This window comes from Copadichromis virginalis, linkage group LG16 (assembly GCF_057382275.1).
Source record: "Copadichromis virginalis isolate Kocher_CV1m ecotype Utaka linkage group LG16, C_Virginalis_male_GT1.1, whole genome shotgun sequence".
NCBI lineage: Eukaryota > Metazoa > Chordata > Actinopteri > Cichliformes > Cichlidae > Copadichromis > Copadichromis virginalis.
This window is the reverse complement of record NC_140633.1, coordinates 9,926,091-9,940,977: the sequence shown is the minus strand read 5'-3', so window position 1 is coordinate 9,940,977 and position 14,887 is coordinate 9,926,091. Positions and strand designations below refer to the sequence as shown.

The window sequence follows — 14,887 nt, the reverse complement described above, 5'->3', positions numbered from 1 at the left end:
TTATTTAACAATAACAATGTATTGAATAATGACTTTAAAGATTGTCAAAATTTAATATAAAATAGTGTGCAAATACTGATAACAGTGCAAATGTTTGCAATATAAAAAATGAATGAAAAATGTAAACATCTATGTTTAGTGAACTTTGCAGTGTTGCTCTGTGGTGCAGCTACGACACTGTAGCAAAGTTTACACACTGTGTCTACTAGGGCTGCCACGATTTGTCGACTAGTCACGATTACGTCGACTATCAAAATCGTCGACGACTGATTTAATAGTCGACGTGTCGTTTGAAGCTTTGTAAGATCGCAAAAGACGCAGGAATAATAGCAGGATTTAAGAGTGTAATAACGGACTGAAACAGAAGATGGTAGCACAGCATGTACAAGGATGCCAGCTGCCGTTAAACCCCGAAGAAGAAGAAGCAGCTGTGTCCCAGAATTCATAGCGCGGCCCAGCTTAGTTTCCAACAACGGCGGTAGCTAGTTAGTTTTAATATTACTCTTATTATTCTTTCTGGGTCACAAAATAAACGTTTAACATATTTTCAGGCGAGAATGTAGCTGTGTAAACCTCAAATATCTGCTCAGTTTATCAGGACACCACATATTTTCAAAAGCGCTCCGACGTTTTCGGAGACGTCTGTTACCCACTAGCTCGATAGCTAGCCGGGGGCTAGGCTCACTAGCGCTGTGAGAACACCGGACTCCCGGCAAATTGTTTTCAAACCCACCGCCGTCTTTCGCGACTCAGGTTAAATATATATGAGTCACTTAGATAAATTAAAAATGTTATAGTTTGGCTTTTTTTTAGTATTTTATTTGTTCCTGAGTAAATCGGTTTGGCTGAGATTAAAGTTATAGTTTTTACACAGCTGAATAAACGTCAAGCAGACAGCTGATTATCAGAAGTGTGAGATGCTCCAGAATATACTCCGGTGTCCTGTTATATTTTAGATAGCAAGGAGTTTATTAAACTTCACCGAAACAATCTGCAAATTTCATTAAAATTTAATAAACTATCATCTTGTCTTTATTTTTAGTTAGCACCTTAAAAGCTTAAAGCTGTAAGCTAATGATAGTTATATAAGAGCAGATGCTGCTGGTGCAATAAGCTGTAGTTTTACGTCCAGTGGATGATGATCTGATTAGTCGACTAATCGCATAAATAATCGGTGACTAGTCGACTATCAAAATAATCGTTTGTGGCAGCCCTAGTGTCTACTTGATCCACGTCTGACTCCGCGAACCCATAATGTTTCCACACCACTGAAGTTTTCTTTACCTCTCTTTTCAAACAAGGGCAGTCACTCTCCTCTCCAAATAACTTCTGCTTAGCTTTCCGAGCTTCCCTTGGGTACTCTTAATTGTTGTGACGCGTGTTCGAAATGCAGAGAGGTGCGCTCGATTTGCCACACGGAGCAGCGCGAGAGTAAAGCACGAGGGGGGGGCTAATAATCGGCTCAGTCATTTTTAATGATCGTTGAAAGCCCAGATCGTAATCGTGATTAAAATTCGATTAATTGAGCAGCCCTAAGTCATGTGGAAAGTGTCTACTGAGGACACAGATCAAAGTAGCCGAGGGTGATTTTCCCATAAACGTCCATACAAGCAGACCTTTTGCAAACATCAAAGTCCCTCCCGCTGGCCGTTTGAAAGAATGCAGGTTTAAGGCACATGATGTTCACTTTTTAGACCCAGAAGGCTACCACCACTTCATATATTTCATCTATAATAATACAGTGCAAGACAACAATTTTTGTGGTGACCGTTTGGGGACTTTCCACAAAGAAATGGTTGTCCTTCGCTGGTAAAGAAGAACTTCATCACTCTGCACAATGTGTCTGGATGCTCTTTACCCAAGAACTTCAACTAATCTATAATCATACTACATTGTCTGTGAGTAATCTGGCAATCGGTTACTTAGACTACTTCCACACTAGCCCGGATAGATATGAAAACGGCCTTTTCATCTGAAAACGCTTCACACTAACATTTTCAGTCGTTTTCACAGAGTTGTGCGTCCACATTGAAACAGCCGAAAACGCTTACGTTCCAGTCCTGCACATGCGTGAAGCATGTGAAACATGTGGAGTGACCTTTGTGAAATAGTAGCCCTTATTACAGTTACTCATTAACCTCCTAAGACCCGAACTCTTCCACGGCATGCATTTTTAATTTCTCTTTGATATTTGGGCTGATTGAATGTAAAAACAAAGAATTACCAGATTTTTTTTACCTTATTTTTGTTTTTAAGAAAAATAAGACCATATGAGGATATTCGTTTAAAATTTCGATAGAACAGTAGCAGTATAATGTCCTCGTAAGTGGATATCAGGCCCTTGTAGAGCAAAACTGAGTATTTTGGTCTAAATAACCCAAAATGTGATGACCATATATGTGGACACCAGGTCCTAGGAGGTTAAACCACTTACTGCCTTTGTTTGATTACTTAAGTTTTTACAAATATCCTCATACATCAGCGAGATGGGCAGATAGGAAAAAAAACAGTAATGTGTAATGCACATTTGCACATCGATCACCCAGCCTCTGTTTGAAAACAACAGAGTTTGAAGGTGGAAACGTCACGTTACTTGAAATTTGTGCAAGAGAAGAGCAAAAATGTGACGATGCAAACTATAGCTAGGCCACAAATAACCGTCAGGGTTTCCTAATATAGGGTTTCTAATATGCTTTAAAATATATATAATATAACATATTGTATGCTGTCACTTATTACATGTGTAAATGTTAACTATGATTCAAGGCTCTCAGTGGTATAGGCTGTACACAGTGACTCACTGCACACGCAGAGATGCACTTAGGTCAATACAGCTCCTCTGTTCTGTCTGTACCACGCACAACATTAATTGAGCATAATATTAAATTACCCCGAACCCTACAAGTACCTGTTTAACAACCTTTCAAGGTAAAAACCCCCAGGCTATTTACTGCAGCAACCGGGATATCAAATCTCCCCAAACACCTGTAAATGCAACATTGCTAATGACAAGCTAGTATGGACTGACGCCTAACGTTAAGAATTGGTAAAGAAATTTGAGATCAGACTATGATGATCTCAACCACGAAAGCTTTGGTTTAACAGGTAAGTAATAGAAGCAATGAGTACGTTCATTAGATTAAAAAACACTAAGAGAAACAAGAACCCAGAGCCTGTAGTTTACAAATCAAATACATTTCTGCACTGAGGACACCATCTCACACTTTCAGATGATTTGCTACCAACAGAAAATCTTCTAACCAACATCACACTGTAGTTACATAAGAATAGTGGCCAATTCACCATTGGTTTTACTGCAACTGTAATAAAAATCTTCTTCCTACACGCAAGTTAATGCCGCTTGATGACTGCCAAGACCTTTATATTTATCCCTGCAGGTAGCTACCTCACTCTGTTGGCTGTCAAATTCAACTTTCTTGTCAAAGGGGATAAGAGTGGCTTTTTATATTTTAACGGCAGGCGCTGGAAGAAATTAAAACGTGCACGTCTTATCGAGAACTGCAGGAGCAACAAATGACAGGCAGCTGACGGCTGCTACCATTTCTGAATCCGACCCAGAAGTTAAAGGGCAGTTCTGCCAGACTTCAGCATTTAAAAGATAAGAGATGGGTTCACTGGCGACTCCATTGGGTAAATAAAAGCGAGCAGCTCAGTTTCACTATCTCTGATATTCAGAACACCCAGTAAACATCACGTTTGGATAACTGACAGCGCACAAGTTCGTGATCACTTTAAAAGAAGATATTTTCATGCTGTCAGTCATGTGGACAGTATTTCAGAAGCAGTGTTTTTTTTAAACTATTTAAATATTTCTGCACTTTAAGCAGCTTTTAAGTAAAGCTCTATATACTCTGTCACTTCCTGCAGCTAAAAATGAAAGCTAGTTTACTTTTAGCTTCCATTGGACAAATTTTCTGATATTTATTTTTACTTTAACATGCTGAGAGTTTTTAAGGACTTCAGCAGGAGCTTTGACTGTCATAAAGATGATGGGGTCAGTCGATCAGACAGCCAGCAAGCCAATCCCTTGAGTCACTGTCCATCAGGCAGCCCGCTGGTTACTGCTCCAGCCAGGCAGCCGGTCATTTGGCTAGGCAGGCAGCCAACCAATCAGTCAGAAAGCCAGCAAACCAGACTGCTGGCCAGCTAGTCCTTCTGTTTATCCACTCATCAGCAGCAGGCCCGCAGTTAGCCAGCAGCCGTCCAGCTACTCACCCAGCAGGTGAGCCGGCCAACCTGTCAGTCAACCAGTCGGTTGGTTAGATGAGTAAATTATACTTTGAAAGTAAAAACAAAACTATAAAGGGTGCTAAAGGATGCAGAGAAAGATCCACACAGACACCAGTACCATCTATGGTCAACAGAGCATCCCTCGCCCACAAAATGTCAGTCATGTGAACATTTTTTGTAACAACTGAGAATAATTACAGATGCGGAGACCAGAGTGAAGGCGGAGGAACGCAGCAGGAACATTCTTAAGCATTACCCAATATGGGACATGAATCACAGCTAAAACAGCGGCTAAAGGAGACGAAGACGAGAATCCCCTAAACTGACAAAACACAACAGTGTTCAATACAACAATGCATCTATAACATGCACCTATTTTACACTAAAACACAGCAAAGACATGACAGCAAAGACTTCAAATAGGGAATCTGAAATCACTTTTATTGATTCTGTACTTTAAATTTGTTGATTCTACTTTTGTTTAAAAAAAAAAATTGCCAGAACCAGCTAATCAAATGCATGCGATCTTTAAGCACTCACGCTTGCCAAAGTATTACTATTATCATCATTTACACATTATTATTATTATTATTTATATCATAACAACATTACTATAACCTTTGATAAATGATCAAAACAATTAATTTACAGTCAAGATTGGTGGTGATTAATTTAATATACAGTTATGAATGAATCATCATCATCAACATCAGTTTGTCCAGATCAGACACATAAACTGTGTGTGTGTGTGTGTGTGTGTGTGTGTGTGTGAGTGTGAGAGAGAGAGAGAGAGGGGATGAAAAGCAGGAAGTAGCCTGGATGTCAGGCCACAGCTGCTTTAACGAGCAGATGACATCACCCCCTCTCTTTTTGTCACATGTTCACCGTGTCTCCTTCTCTCCATCTTGTTTGCACATTTATCCTGTCCAGCCTCTGTCCTCCTTGCAACATCACTTCCAGTTGTCCTCTATAATGACTCTACTCTTTACTTTCACGTTCATCCATCCCGTCATTACACATCTCACCTCGGCCTCTCTCTTTCACTCTCGCCATCTCTCGCTCTCTGTCTCACTTTCCCTGATTTGTAGTCAGTCCTTCAAAACAAGGCATCCTGAAACTACTCATTATCATTCCAGGGCATGAAATGGTGGGGAGACTCTGTTGCAGCCATATTGCTTCTAAAGTATGACAGCACACAATTTGAGCAGCGCTCACAGAACTACCGACCCAGGGGAGCAGACAGCCGCAAAATGGAAGCATAATGGAAAATGGAAGCAGAGTAGCAGGGAGACTTCTTCAGAGGCCAAAAAAGGTTGACATCCCTCTAACAGACAACCGGGAACATGGAGAGACTTGTTCCAGGCATTACTGGGTTGGCTGTCATACCTGAAAATGCCCCCATGTGGATTCCTCATATATGAAGAAGGGTGATAGAGGGACAAAATCCACAGTATTAAAGTCTTACAAATGCATTTTCAATTTCTGCGTAAGCTAACACTGTGGCTCAGCAAGGAAACACTTTGAGAGAAGCTAAAAAGGCTGAAAGGATGAAAGATCCCAATTTGATTCATCTCACTTTTAGCATTGCTTAAATTAAAACTGTTGGAAATGGATTTATTTTACAAATTCTGCTTTAAACTGGTCTTTGAGGTTAGAATATATGAAACAATTGAGTTACATAAATTGATTTATCACACTACATGTTATCAGTCTTTAAAAATGATCCTAGATTGAACATGAATAGTCTTAACCAAAGATATTCTAGATATTTCAGTGAATAAGTGAAAATGCTGACTGAAAAGCACTGAAAGTTGTTTCAAAGGTTTTCAGTTTTAACTACTTGGGAATATCTGATGAATATCTGCATCAGTTTGTATGGGAATCCTTCAATGATGTTGATGTTTCACTCTGAAGTGACGAGCTAAGTTTTCTCAAACCAGAATCGAGTTCTTTTGTTGAACACATCCAAACTGGAGGAACGATTTCAGAAACTTAAACTCAAAAGGTTCAAACTTGGAATTCAGTGTAATAGGTTTTATATTGCCAGACATTTCAAAATGTTTTATTATGTCATTCACTCTTCCACACCTTCCCACATTCACACCTCTGAGTGTACAGGGAGCAGTGGGAGAGGGAGGTGAGTGAGAGGAGAGAGAAAGAGCTCTCTTGGCTTGTGATGTCTTTCAGTTCATGCACAAAATTTACTGAGACAAAAGGATGCGAGGAAAAATGTCTAGAATAGTAATTTATTTCCCGAGGGAAGCGAAAGGCAGAGAGAAACATGCTTGCTGTTGAGTTTTTCCTCTAATCAAGATTGATTTTTTCCCCCCATTAAATTCTGAGTCCTGCTGTATTACATCAAGTCAACAGCAGCAGTGGGAGATGCAGAATGCAGCCATGCTGCAGCTACAATTCCCTCTCTACCTCTTCCGCTTTCTTTCCAATTTCCTATAAGGGATGATGATGACTTCACTCCCTCTGTCAGTTCTCTCACGCGTTCCCTCATTTCGCAAACAACAGAGGTGGTGGCTGGTGAGAGATGGTGAATGATGGAAACGGGGGAGAACACAATGGGCATATTTGTGCCAGAAACTGGAAGAGCAAGGGTGAAAACACAAGCGAGGATGAGAAATTTAAGAAAAAGAGAGCAAGGAGACGACTGATGTAAGAATCTGGAGAATGGATGTGATTGAGCCTGCAAGCAGTGATAGCCCCTCCCATAATCCCACTGCACTTTACATGAACCTTCTCTGGAGGAAGGGGGGGCATTATCACTGATTTCTTCTCCTTATCTGAGCTTACTCTCTTATGTAATCGACAAACATCCAAAAAGACTTCTTACAATTAATCAGACAGCTGTACTACGGGGACAGACATTCCTAAAACGCAGCATGGGCACTGCTTTTCTATCTAAACTTAAACAGACTGCAAAAATAAGGATTCCTGCACAGGAGACATTAAACTGATGGACATTAAACTGCCAGTTGCTTTGGATGTACAAAGTCACCGGTGTGGCATTACTGGTCTGAAGTAAAGCACAAGGTAAAGAGTTGCCACCTGAAAGCATTACCACACAGTAAAACATAAACAAAAAAAGAAACAGCAATTACAGCTGTCTCAGGAAGCAACACACTACTGTCTCCAGCACGCCACACTACAACAAAAGCACATCCACACATCTAAAACGATGTAATAGCATTTTACAGGCATCACAAGAAACTGCGTGGTGCAGAGAAGCCTGCATACACCATCTCTCTCAGTCTTAAGCACAGGAAGCAAGCTCAGGCTAATTTCCTCAAAAGTAAATGAACAAAAAAAACTGTGGTAAACAGTTCCAACCCTTTTGGAGAGAAAGGATGCAGTATTTCAGTGTCACATAAAAGGCACGAGTACTGCTCCACTTACAGAAACTTCTAGTTTATCATGTAAAAGCCAGGAGGAAGAGAAATCTATGTTAATGCCACTTTGACTGGTTTTGAAAAAACTACAATTATATCTGAACAGCGAGAATCTTTAATGTCTGTTTTCATCTTATTCACTCTGTGGGAGATGGAGAGGAAGACACAGATGTTTCTAGTCAAAACAAAAGCTTCAAATAAATTAGTTTTACCTGTTATAACCAGAACCAACTGTGAATCTGTGTGTTAAACGCCGGTTTAGCTTGCACAGCTCTACCACATTAGCCCAAATAAAAGACAGTGTTTCTGGGGTTTCAGAGGTTTGCAAGTCTGTGTTGAAGCTATTTGTAAATTTGGTACTGCAAATAAATATTTAGTTATAATTGATTTATTCTTCAATATTCTTTATTGTTAGCAGAAGTAAAACAACAACAAAAATGCAAATCGGCACCCTTAAATTGCCTTTATAGTCCAACCAATCAAAACACAGACATGTTATGACTTTAAAAATGTTACATTCTGTCTGAAGCAGTCAAATATGAGTGAATGTTGCTAAAAACATAGTCTAAGAATAATACAATTATCAAACCAGAAAAAGTATGAAGTAATATGAAAATCTCTGTATGCAGCCCTGGAAGTTCAGCTGAGCACAGCCTGAGGAAATGTGTTCTAGCCTCAAGAAATCATCAATGCTGTTGCTGTTTATTGCAAAAGACGTGCTGCCAATAAGGAGCTGATGAAAGTCATTGAGTTACAAAGGCAATTTAGCTCTGCTGTAACCTTCACATTATGACAATTTGCATGAAATCAACATTTTAGTTTACAGTTATACCCGCTCATCTTTAGCGGCCTATTTTTCACACTCTCAGTCTTTTAATGGGGTATTTAAAGGTTTAACCGAAACTTTAAAGCAACTGAGGCTCAGAATGACTTGCTTATATCACAAAGCCCAACCTTGTGCACTGTTACTCTATAGCCCTACTGTTTTCTTAAGTGTCCATTTTTCACCCTCTCTCTCTCTCCCACACTCTCTATACAGAACAGGAAGTGGTATGTGGGTCAGAGCACATATGCAGAGATAAGCACAGGGAATCGAGAGCGTTCCCAGAAACGCACACACATAGGAAAGAAGATGTATAAATGGGAGGTTTTCCATCCATGACTTGTGAGTGCATGAAAGCTCCTGTGGTTCCCATCTCTCTCTCACACACACACACACACACACACACACACACAGACATACATATGCATATATACAGTAACTGTTATACTGAATTTGCGTACATGTGCAGTATCTCAAATTTTCCCAATGCAAACAACTTCCTCTGCCTGACAGTCATTCTTGGCCGGTGTCCAGCCAAACAGGCTGTGTTTATTTTATAAAAATGGCTGAAACCGTGTGGAAAAGGGACCACTCAAAACATTTTGGTGGAACGGGAGGAAAAAAAGTAACTGCCAAGACTCCTCAACATGTGTATTTCTCTTCAATGATTCATCTTGTATGAATACATAAACATGTCCCCATCAAATGCTCTTGATCCTTCCTCGTTCCCTTCTTTTTGATCTCTGAGGCTGGATATGCAGATTTGTTCCTGCAGGCCACAGAGTTACACCCCGAGCTCGTGATTGCCGCTTTTAATGTTTTACCGTGAACTAGATTTTTCAAAGGCAACTTCAATATGCGGCATGTGAGAGCCCAGATGTGCTGAAGCTGTAGAGTAAGAGCCTTATGTTTGTTGAGAATACTGCCATGGACTGTATAACCCAAACTGCTTCCAGACACTGGTTTCCAGCTGCTCCTGGGTCATGATTATCCAGAACCAGCAATTTTGATTGTTTGTTGTAATCTTTTTGTTTACTGATCAAAACTGTCAAATAGGCCAGAATACTTGTTGCACTAATACGAATCTGACTTTAAAAACAACACAAAAAACATTTTTTTAATGAATTTCAGAATAACTATTTATAATCTATTAACAGTGCTATACAAAAGTCTTAAGCCACCATTATATAGTAATACGCTATAATAGTTTCCACAATTCTAATAAACTTGAAAGTCAGTATTTGATATGACCACCTTTATTCTTCAGCACGTCCTGCACTCACTGCATTGACAGTGTGTTTGGGATCACTGTCATGCTGAAAAATGAAGCTGTTGCCAATCAGATGATTTCCAGATGGTATTGCACGGTGGATCAAAATCTGACTGCACTTTTCTACATTCACACGTCCATCAATGTTGACAAGATTCCCAACACCACTGGCTCGGAGGCTGTCATGCTTTTGGACAAGATACTCACTGTTGTACCTCTGTCTGAGTGGCCATGTCTGAAGAATACTTTGAAAGACCCTCCTAAAGGGTCATCAAAATGTGCTGGCAATATGTCCCTATTGCTCTCTTGTAACACAAGAAAAACAAATTTTCTTAAGGTATGTCATACTGCACCATCACAGTCTGCTACACTGCTTCCATTTATGGTGCACATAATGTTGTGCTTTAAAGCTTTTCCCTGTAAACAGCCTTCCAGATTCTGAGTGGAACCATGTTTTAGACAGCCCTGCATAAAGACACAGACTTTAACACTGTCGCTTTCATCCATAACTCAGAGGTGGTCCCAGAAGTTAACTTGGGAGGTGTTACAGAATGATTGAATAGATAATTAAAATTAAATACTCAACAAACAAAAAAAATCAGTGGCTGAAACACTTTCTTTTCTTTCCATTTCAGAATTAACTGATACTACAACATTTCTGAGGTCTCTAACAGTCCTGGAGGCTGATTACAGCACTACCATCTTTGTTACAAATGAGCTCTTATTATCACAGAGGACCAATTTCAACAAGGATAGAGTGGGATGCACATTAGATAGTAAGTCTTTAGAGATACAGATGAAACCAGCAGGGTCCTGAAAGGCAGACCGTACAATCCTCTTCAGTGTGACAGTTAACCCAGATTAAAGCTCTGTTGGTACACTCATTCCTCTTTAAGCCATCTGCAGGAACATTTTTCTTCTTGGCTCATTTGGCCATTGATTCAATGATGAGTAAAAAAAACCCCAAAAAACAAAAACAAAACATCAGCATGAGGTTACTTTAATAACATTTTCTGCTTGTATACACATTAAGGAACACAGAACTAAAAAGGCAGAAACAGCCCTCTGGGGCCCAGTTTAACTCTGTGGATCTCAAAACATTTACATGCATGAGTCTAAAATCATCATTCGCTAAAGTGCCCTGAGAGAAGTGAAAAATCTGCTTGCTTCAAACGTGACCTCCTCAAAGTTCATCTAATGAACAGAGACCACTGTTAAGAGTGATGGAAGCTATGTGATTATATTCCTGACCATTTTTGGAGAGAAAATATTGACATGAGGGTGTGGAATGGAGAGAGGCTGTGGAGTGGGGAAACTGTTTGGTGTTTATCTTGTATGCTTCAGAAAAGCTATTTATTCCATCACATGCAATAAAACTTAGTCTGGAATCAATTACAAATATGCAAAGTACTAAAAGTACTAATGTGCCAACTTCCGCGTGCAGTAGGTTTCATGATCAGGCCTACTAACTTTAAACAGATGTCTGCTTGCAGTTAGAACCAAATCAAATTTCCCTCACAAGACGCCTTTCCAGCACCAAATCTCACGTGTTTATCTATGTTCCAGTGTAATTTGTTTTCTGGATTGAAAGAGTGACTCTTTTCATCATTTTATCTATATAAAAATTTATTGGCTGACAATTACTAAGGCAGGTATTCCTATAGTCCTACAGCCACTGCATCTGTTTCAGTGGAATATAGCTGTTTCTGTAATGGCAGAATAATTTTACTTCATTCAATCCTTCTCGTGACCGGCGTTTGCTGCAGGATTTAACAATCCCACAGTGCAAGAGTGGTTTAGCTGGGATTGAAACCTGATTAAAGACAACAAAAGATTACAAGCGCATGCTGATAGGTGTTACTGACCTCGGTGACGTCCATGACCTTGATGGCCGCCAGCTGTCCCGTCTTAACATGTCGACCCTGCAAAGAAACACAGGAGAGAGGAGAGATGAGCAAAGTGGAAATCTGTATTTTTGTGCATTGTGAACAGCTGCTACCAATGTTTGTGATTAAAGTGTAAGCTTGGTTATAGGACAATTAAGAGCACAATGTGACAATAAAAGTTGCTGCTTTATTGAAGGCCAAGTATATGACTATGCAAATCGACGGTAGTGTCCAAGGCTGAGTACACATGGAGGTTTATTCAGCCGTTCCAAAAAATAAAAACCACATTTATAACAAGTTATTTGTCTCTACAATAGCGTGGAGAACCACAGGCAATAATCCAAACCTTTATCATTTCCAAACAGGCTGAGCACAGTGTTTCCAACGTGGACTGGTGCAAAGAATTAAAACGGTAAACTCATTTTATCCAGGCAGAGCAAACACAGTCTGAACAGCTTTTCCAAATTTAAAGGACATAAACAGCGTGAAATAGTATGTGACCTGAAAGAGGCAATAATGATACCATGCTTCACTACATGTGTGAGTAACTAGCCTGCAGCTCCACCATACTGCATGCATGTTTTTCATAATTTCAGAATGAATGTGACAAAACATGCAATAGGCTTGCACAACGTTGGATGTGTACCTTTCTTTTTTTTAGAAAAGAAGTTATTGCCAATAATTGTTGAGATAACCGCAAGCTTGTGGTCAAAGCAGTATTATCTCATTCTTGAGAGGCTTTCAGAAATACTTTGAGACTTCGTGAAACTCAGCACCAAAAGTATATAAAAGAAAAATGAAGGGGGCTTTAAATGAGCTAGAAGCTGGAAATAGATTATATGCTAACAATAACTTTTGGGAGCAAACTAGCATGTAGCAATTTTTGTTTTTGTTTTTTAATACCATGTAAAAATTAAACCAATAGCTTATTTTAAAGATATTGTGAAGACTTCACTTTTTATCGACTTTTTAAAATATTTCAAGCAAAAAATAATTACTCTGAAAGGATAAAAAACTAACAACTTACATGTTGCAGTTGCTCTAAAGCCCCCTAAATTAATTCAGCGTTAGGGCCACTGGGAAAGAAAAAAAAAAAAGTGGGCATGTCTTTTTTTTCTTCTTTTTCTTTTCCAGAATTCTGAGAAAAAAAGTCAGAATTCTAAAATAAAAAAAAATAAAAAAAAATCTGACTTTAATGTCACAATTCTGACTTTTTTTCTCAGAATTCTGGAAAAGAAGAAAAAAAACAACTTGCCCACTTTTTTTTCCAGTGGCCCTAATCCTCTTCTGTAGAAAACAACTAATAAATACTCACACTGACAAATACTAATGAAGCACTAGCTACTTGAGCAGTTTAAAAAATAGACTGTAAAACTTAAATTTCAACCATTTGGAGAGCTAAAATTTTGCAGTTCACCATGAAAAGAACAAAAATTACCAACATATTTTTCCAGGTAAAAGAACACACCGTTCAAGTAGTTTTCAGATGCCAGAATAACACCCAAAGAACAAACCTTATTCTCACACTAGCCTACATAGCATTACAGGAAAGGTACACAGCTGTTACAGCCTGAACAAGCAAGCACTTTTGAATACAGCAATGGTGTAGAGATAAACTCTTCCAGGAAAGACAAACACAGAAAGGGAAAAATTTGAGATGATGCAATGCTTTATGACTGTATTATGTGTGTAGTGCCTGTGTGCGTCTGATCAGGTTTCCTTTGTGAGAAAAGGCACTGTGACACCTGAACCACCAGCCCCAACGACTGAGTGATGAGAGATTAACCCATTTCAGTTTAGTCAAGGGAGGCGTGTGTGTGTGTGTGTCTATATGTGTGTGTGTGTGTGTGTCTGTGTGTGTGTGTGTGTGTGTGTCTGTCTATATGTGTGTGTGTGTGTGTGTGTGTGTGTGTGTGTGTGTGTCTATATGTGTGTCTGTGTGTGTGTGTGTGTGTCTATATGTGTGTGTGTGTGTGTGTGTGTCTATATGTGTGTTTGTCTATATGTGTGTGTGTGTCTGTGTGTGTTTGAGTGTGTGTCTATATGTGTGTCTGTGTGTGTGTTTGAGTGTGTGTCTATATGTGTGTGTGTGTCTATGTGTGTGTGTGTGTGTGTGTGTGTGTGTGTGTGTGTGTGTGTGTGTGTGTGTGTGGCTGACGAAAAAGGTCAAGGCTGATGGAGACAGCAAACTGCAAAACTGACAGGAAAACAAATCTCTGATGGTGCTTTTTGGTGGGGACTATCGAGTTACACTACGGAACACAATAAAGGATAAAGGAGGACTCTGACTTTTCTATAGTACGGTACTAGATTTCGATATTCTGTTATTTTGTGACCTTTACTTTATGCCTTCTTGTGGCAATGTGGCTCTTATCTCAAAATCTTAAACCTTTCTCTTTATATAATCTTAACAAAATATTATAAGAGAAATAAAGGACAAACAAATGAGAAATAAACAGATGTTTTTAAATGCAGAGAGGAGATAGAATATTAACGTAGTACATTACTGAAAATGCTGAGAATGAAGTAGCTACTAAACATCAAAAGGATCAAGCTGTTTTGACCATTTACATAACGTGACATCATTTTAAAAAGACTTTTGTTGCATGAAATGTAGCCCAATTTAGGTTCAATAAGCCCCACATACATTCTAGCACATGAATTAACTATACAAATGTTTATTTTATTTTCTCCAATGAATATAAACTTCGACCATCAGTTACATTAAAAAAAAAAAAATACATTTTGCAACACACTGGCGAGTCAGCCACTTTGTTAAATCCATCGCCAATACTGTGATGAACTTTCTTGTGAATGTCTGGATGCTAGCACGCTGCTGCAGTGGCCTGTAGTTTGCATAGAAATGTGAACTTATCTGCAAAAACTCGTTAACTACTAACTGAGCGATACAGAAACTTCCAGAAAGTCCAAACTTTTACTTTGAATGAAAATGTCTCTATCAGCCTCCATCAAGCTTAAGTATCTATCTTACTGCAGCGCTGCTGAGTCAAACGTTTCTAAGCCATGACACAACCACACTGCAGGTTTTCCCTATTATGTACTGATGCACACAAACTAACCGCCACTAACAAATGCTCTCACAAGGAGATTTGCAGGCACAAAAGTATATGAACCCTCACTATTCCCCCGGCTTACTGCCTCCTCAGTGTGACCTCACCACCTGCATTTCAGACTTTGCATTTCTTTTTCTCCGAGCCATGTTTAACAATTTGCTGTCAAAGAGAATAGCAGGTAGGGT

The 14,887-nt window shown here is 39.3% G+C and overlaps 1 pseudogene across 1 annotated transcript in view; it reads right to left on the bottom strand.

Moving 5' to 3' along the window:
- The window catches only part of LOC146690247 (mitogen-activated protein kinase kinase kinase kinase 4-like), a 106,839-nt pseudogene that overhangs the window by 47,993 nt on the left and 43,959 nt on the right, over positions 1–14,887 (bottom strand). The window contains exon 3 of the transcript XR_014915743.1: positions 11,608–11,664. The product of XR_014915743.1 is annotated as a mitogen-activated protein kinase kinase kinase kinase 4-like (transcript). The remainder of the gene's footprint in view (positions 1–11,607; positions 11,665–14,887) is intronic.